Consider the following 7,426-nt stretch of genomic DNA (forward strand, 5'->3'; position numbering starts at 1 on the left):
ACTCCCCGCGCTCTGCGCCCTCCCGGGCCACCCGCCCGGCACCGGGTCCCCACCCCGCCCCCACGCCGGCCACTCACTACCAGAAAGATTTAGAGGCGTCTTAAGAACTTGAAAGGAAGTAATGCTCTAAGGGGCTTTTATTTCATCCGTAAATCGTTTATGTGGAAGATCCACATTAATCCGAAGCCCAAGAAGCCGGATACGTGGGCAGCTATTAACTGGGCTGGCCGTGGTCGAGGGGCCGCTGCTTCTTCCAATCCCGAGGAGTTCGGCGTCCCGGCGCTCTCGGCGCTTACGAACCCGTGGCCTTTCCTTTCTTTCTGGAATGCGGCGGCGTGTGGATGTGGTGGCAATGGGAGAGGGAGGCCGAGCAATGCATTGAAACCATTATACCAATATCAACCTCATTTCTCCACCCTCTCCCGCCCTCCCCTTGGTCCACGATTTTATCATTAGATCCAGATTATTTTAACAAACCCCGATAGGAAAAGTGCCTCCTAAGGGTCCTTACTATAGGCCAGAGGGGTTACACAAAGGAGTTTATGAGAGAGGAAGGCCTTCATCGTGGTTTTTAAAAGATGATTATTTTACTTTTAAAGAGTCGCGGTGGAGTTTGGAAAAGCGCGTACGGGGAGCGACGGGCGCGCGCGGAGCCGGGCGCACTGGCGAAGCGGCGTCCCGGCGCTGGGTGGGCCGGGGCTTCGGCTCCCGCCCGAGGGGATGGGAGGAGGTTGGGGAGCTGGCCCTCGCTGAGGGCAGAGCAGCGCTACGGGGTGGAAAGCCCCTCTGTGAGGCTTTAGAACTGCCTTTGGTTTCGGAGGATCCCGACGCGTCGGAGGGAAAAGCGTTCAGTGCCTTGGGCAAGAAAAGGCCGCCATTAGCAACAGGCCTCTTAAACTGGCAAATTTGTTGAAAACTCCCACAAGTTGGGCATTAAGGGTTGCGCCCTCCACGAGAGGCCTCCGCCCGACAGCCTTTCTCGTACAGGCCCTAGCCGCGCCGATGGCGTCTCCCCGGGCCAGCGGGGCAGCAACCCGCAGCCTTGGGCACGCCGGGCACCCCTGATCCTGGCGTGGTGACGCCAAGCCCAATTCTGGAGAGCCTCCGGAAGGGTCGGGAATCTCCATATTCTTCAGGGTCTTGGCTGATCTAGGACTCACTGGAGACCCTCTTCGAGGCCACAGTGTGCCACCCAGCCGGGCAAGAACAATGATGGAGCGCTCCGCATCTCAGACTTGCGCCTCAACACTGCTCTAGAAGCGCGGCGGGTCTTCAACCCAGATCGGGCCGAGTGGAACCTGAACAGGCGGCCCGGAGCCGCAGCCTCGCTCTCTCAGGACGCTTCTCCGGAGCAGGGGCACGAGATCGGTTAGTTCACGTGGCGCCGCTCCCGGCCTGGTCTTGAGCGCGCACTCCGGTTCCTGCGAGTTGACACTATTCCTGAATGATGTAACTTTTCCTGTATTATTATTACTATCTCCAAAGCCAGGCAGCCGGCACCAACCACTAATTGTTAAATCTCCAAGGGGCGCAGTCAAAGAAAAGCTTTCAGGGACTGCGGTGAGGGAGAATTCCAGATTGCACCAAGGCGCACGAACTCCTAGCCTGGCATCCAGGGATGGGAGGAGGGGGCGAATGTGGCGGGGGTGGGCCGGAGGGCAATGCCAAGGAAAAGCTGGCGAGAAGGTACCCTGGAACATCCTGTCCATGCTTAAGGCGGAGAAGCAGGCTGTGCGCTTCCTGAGCTCCTGCTAGCGGATCCTGGACCGCCCCTGTAGAAACGTTGGATGTTATCTACTCAGTCTTATGCGGGTTGATGATTTTTTATTCTCTCCTAGCCCCTTCTGTACCTTACCTTCACATGTTCTGAAAGTACTTTCTCTAATAGACACGGGGAGGGTAAGATAAATGGTCGTTTAATAGGCTTTTCAGAAATTCACAGCAGCAAGAACAACGCCTTGCTGATTTGAAGAAATATACAAACAACTCCTAGCTATAAACTTAGTTACATCGTAGAGCTCTGTCAGCTCGTTTATAAATATGCGTCTTAAGAGTCCTAAATTCCCTGAAAAACATTCGGTGTCTTTTAAATGAAAGACATATGATGCAAGCTCTAGAGTACTTGTAAACCAATAAAGGTCCGGCTTGCAGAGGAAACTACAGGAGAGCCAGGGTCGACAGCTGCATAGGAAAGCTGTTTCCACCCGACACCTCAACCCCACTTTTGATGGTAGTGGTTGATAGGATGGGTGCAAGGTGTCACCAACCCCACTTAATATCCCTGAAGCCTCTTGGAAATGCAAACCTATTACACAGAATCCCGTATGTTTGGGGACCTGTAACCACATGTGCCCAAAACAGAGGGAACAGCTAATGACAAACTCCCATAACGAATGCTTAATCTGCAGTTTTTGGCAAGAAGCTGGGTCTCTGGTTGCCAAGAGCTGGGTTAAATGGATTCTGAGAGGTTGAGATGCAGGTTATGGTCACGTCACAGCTCTAACCATTGGAGAATTAAATAATAAAATAATACTAATTAAAACAGCAATAATTAAATGATTTCTGGAAGTCATAAGAAGGGAGAAGAAACTGGAGGCTGATTGGGTTGGAATCTGTCTCATCCCCCTCTTAGATCTACCTGGACATTTTCTGCCCAGTGCTTTGAAGATAACCTTCTTAGAAATTGACCATAGCACTTTGATAAATACTTGGAACTACTCTATTCAGAACAGACATTGAGCTTTCCTCTTCAACAGGCTTTAAAAGCTGCTTCTAATCCACATTCCTTATCCCAGCCCTCCCCAGTTCCAACCAGTTAGCATGGCTAGGGCTCCAGGGGCCAGTACTTAAGGAATCATGGCTGGCAAGAGAGACTCAGTTTATTAAACCATTCTCACTGGGATTTTATCTCCACACACTCAGTCATCATTCTCAGGCTACCATTCCCTTATTTCCTCCACCTTTCTATTTTGCATTGGAAAGAACTGTTCATCACTTTCCATACCTGGAACCTGGGTTCCAAACCCAGGATTCAGCTCCCCATCTTTCATATTAGTCAAGAAATCTACCTGGCTGAAAGCACTTGCAGGAGGTGGTGGGAATGGGGTAAAAGTGGAGTAGGAGAGGGGATGTAGGAGTAGGAGACAGAGATGGGGAGACATCCATTTCTTTTAAATCCTAACAAAATTTATGACATTCTAGGATGCCAGGGCTTTCAGATCCCTGGATATAGCTACTGATGCTTCTTCTTCACATCTCCTTGGTAAGACTGGGGCACAGTGAGTCAGGAAGGAATGTGCAGAGTCCGGAAAGGAAAAGGATGAAGGTTAACATGACCTACTGCAGGTTCCAGTCTCAGCCTCTTTGCAGCACTGTTTTCTTATTCCTCTGGCACCAAGGATGCTAACACAGTGGGACGGCTATTTTGTGAAGTGACTCTGATGTTCCGATTTGAAGTTACATTTAACATTCTTGCAACCAGTTTGTGGTTGCTGCTGCTGTTGTTAGGTGCCAGCTCCCCAAACACAGTGATTTGGGGTGTGTTTAAAGTCTTCTTTATTTAGCTCCCTTTAGAGCCTAGAATTAAAGTATCTGAGTAAACTCAAACTAGTTAAAAAGTCTGTTGAAATGACTGACCCCAACCCCCATTGCCCCACACACAAAGGTAATTCAGCTAAGTCAAGTTCAGATAAAGGATTGGCTGCCAGTTTGACTTATTACATTTTAAAAAATTCTCACGGTCTGAAAGCTGCTTTTGATGCTCCCCTCCCCCATGAGAATATATTTTGGGAAATGAAAAATATTTTGAGTACATGCATCAAAGCAACAGTTTTTTGTGTATACCACTATGGTTCCTTTCTCAACTTATTGAGAGAAATATCACACTTATATAGTAATAGTGGGAATGTCAAGATAGGGTTGCAAGAATTCTCATCTTAGCCCTTTCTTTTTTCGGAAAGAGTTTGAGGCATATTGGTAAGTAAAGCTAGAAAAAATGCGTGCTGAATTAGATGAACTATGACAAATGTAGAAAAGCAAAAGTCTGGAGAGGGGAGGGGAAGCTGGGTAGAGGGAAAACTCTCATGAAAAAGTACTAAAATAATTGAATGTCATGTATGATGGCAAGAAGCCAGCTGGCCTCATGTTTTGTGTGTGCTCTGCTGCTGTTTTCCTTCCCTGGCTTCATCTTCATCCTTCCCACAGCTCTACAGACATAACAGATACAGAAATGTATTTTGCATTGAAGCAGCTCAAGCAGTTTTCATCAAAATAATGTATATATACAAACCCAAAGAAACATTTAAGTTTTTCTTTAAAATATATGTCCCAATCCAGCATCAGCTACTCTGGAAAGCACTCCTACAGATTAATGTATAACTTTGTCATATTTTTGAAGCTTCTGTATTTTAATTAAAAAAAATAACAGTGGCCTGAATTTTAATGATTCCCATCACAGTCTTTCAAGTGTGCTCTTAATGAAGCTCTCAAATAGGTTAAATTTACCTGTGATTTCAATCATAGTAAATATTTTGGCATTTTAGAAATCCATAGGCTTTTTCAAAGACCTATGCTTGTTTTTGAATTTCAACTTGTTTCAGTAATAGTTACTTACAAAGTTGCCCTTTTCTTAAAGAGAGAAATGGACTTAATTTCTGCTCTCCTAAAGGATCTAATTTAAATGTGAAAGTCTAAGATGACTATTTTCCCCACTTGCAAATATTTGACTTATCTAACATGTCATCATTTACTATAGAAATGTATTTTATTACAAATATTAAAAAATCATCATTGAACTGCGATAATCTACCTTTATTTCTCATTATGACTCTCGTCATTGCTCCAGGAAGTTGTGAATATAGTAAAATAAAAAGAAAGTTAAACTTAAATCTCTATGACACATACACTTTCGTATAGTGTGTAATTAAGCTGTATTCAATTCCTAAATCCAGATATCACTAGCATATTATTAATCGCTTACCTATAATGTCTTCCACCATTTTGAGATGTGAATTATTTAAACTTCTATCCAATGTGTTTTCAATACATTTTTTCCTGTTGATTTGTTAGATATGTCTTAAAGACAGAACTTATTTTCAAGAAGATGCTGTGCACTTTTACACGTTTAGTTTTCTAGTCTCTGGAAGAGACTTAACACTGCAATATAGGTAGAAGCAAAATGGCAGGACGAATGTTTCTCCTTTGGACTGGAATTACACCTAAGTCCATGGCCATTAAACACATCTGGCCAGGGTAGGGCCAAAAGACATAATCAAGGTAGATCCAAACTGAGAGAAGCAGATTCTCCTCCCGTTAGACCCCTCCAGCTACTGTGCCCCTCCCTCGCCCTCGAAAACCTTTTGCCTAGAGTCAAGAAAACGGTGTGGGTTCAGAGGAGGTGCGGTTAGAACGCACCTCATCAAAAGTAGCTGAAAGCCGTTCGTAAACTAGTTTAATCTCTTTGCCGCGGTGCTTTATAAATTCGACAGAAAGAAGAAAAACGCGTTTATTACAACAAGGATTAGCCGCAGAGTAGGGAGGAGGTATGGGAGAGAGCGCCAACTCCTTCATTCGAAAAACCATTAAAGAACTTTAGAGAAAACTCAAGGTTAATATTCACTTCTTTGCAACCTCTCCTGCCCACCCTCAACAATTCTGCTGTGAATTTTTATAAGGGAGCTTTAACTTGTAAAGTGCCCTAAGCAGAGATGCGGAATGAAAATGTCTCTGTGGCTCGCGTTCAGAGAGCCGAGCTGCTGGGACACCCCTCACCCGGACGCAGGCTGGACACGCGGCTGCGAGCGGCGCCCGGCGGCGCGAACCCGCATCCCAGAGCCGGCACGCCGGTTCCCCCGCAGCCGCGATCGACCCCACGCCGGCGCTCTCCAGTCGGGAACCGGAGAAGGCTGCGAGCCGAGCAAACTTCCGAAGGCTGGCCGCCGCGATCCCTGGTCTCCGTGGGTCGCCACCTGGTGCGCACCTTAGGTGGGATGGCGGGGGGGGGGGGGGGGGTAGGACCACCCTGCCGGCTACCGGCCGGGGGAGCCGCAGGGACCGCCCGAGCGCGCCTCTGGGGTGAGGGTTGAGTCTTCAAACGCCGCCTGAGCTGACCTCAAAGCGGTAGGCGAAGTCACCCACCGGCGAGAACGACGCTGTGGTTAAGAGAGCATACGTGGAGGAATCTCTATTCTGAGCAAAGAGAATGAAGTTTCGCTTCTCCTGAAAACTTAAAAAGAGCCTCCACGACTACAGAAAGAAGTTAGTGGTTAACCGATTTGCTGCTACTATTTCATCAGTGGTGCTCTCCCTCCTTTAATGGCTAACTCTTGGGAAAACGACATATTTTAAGCTTTCCATCCAAATATTGATATTGGCAAATAGATCATCCAACCGTCCCCTGGTCAGGACAGGGTACTTTTTGTTTCACAAGTTGGCAATCGGCATTAATCTATATCACAAACTGCTGCTGATTTGGGGGATGAAGCAGAAGACGTGTCATTCTCTTTAACAGTACGTATGCTCGTGAGTGTGTGAAGTGGCGCGCACACTCAGTCTTCTCCCTGCCTTCCACGGGGAATGAGCTCCTCTGCAATGGGGGTAAGCCAGGTTTCGTCCTGATGGCAAGAGGTTCCTAGCGGGTGGGTTCAATGCCAGGCAATGGTCCGGTCTTCTCTTAAGATCTTGCTTTGCAGTAAACATTTCTTAACCTTTACTGGATTAAAAAAAAAAAATGTCCTTTTTGTTACAATGACGCACTACCTCTAGCAGGGTGGCGCCCGCCGCCTGGGAAGATGTCTACTAAGAAGGAATCCCCTGAACCTTAGCGGATTACGTCATTTCTTAGCTCCCCATGGCAGACGCCCCCAAGGACGTTTGCTGTAAAGTCAGATGAGTTAAATGCTTTCGTAGGTTCACAGTTTGCTCTTACAAAATGTCATGAACGCACAATTTATTAATGACGTTCAAATATAAGAAGCAATTAAAGTATTTACTGCTGTTCTACCAAATCCTTCGGCGACTCTTTTTCAAGTTCCCCAAAAGGGGAAAAAAATGGCTCTAAATAATTCATTTATATTAGATTCTTTGTCAGACTTCAACCACTTGTGCAATACCAAATATATGTGTGTGTACATATATATATATATATATATACACATACATATATATGTATATGTATATAAGCTGAGTTCTGGAGGACTTTTAGTTTTAGAAAGAACTAAAATGTAAGGGGAAATCTCTTTAATGCAGTAACTTATAGGGAACCCCCATATTTCCAATAAATTCATTTCAGGTTAATATTAATGAAATTGTTTGTTTTACTCTGTATTTGATTCACATGTCCTGCTTTTGGGGAGAGGGAGATGCAGTCATTCCTTTGCTACAGTAAGAATTGCTCAATAATTCAATTGAATTAAAGAAAATCTAAGTA

This window comes from Bos indicus x Bos taurus, chromosome 5 (genome assembly GCF_003369695.1).
Source record: "Bos indicus x Bos taurus breed Angus x Brahman F1 hybrid chromosome 5, Bos_hybrid_MaternalHap_v2.0, whole genome shotgun sequence".
Classification (NCBI taxonomy): domain Eukaryota; kingdom Metazoa; phylum Chordata; class Mammalia; order Artiodactyla; family Bovidae; genus Bos; species Bos indicus x Bos taurus.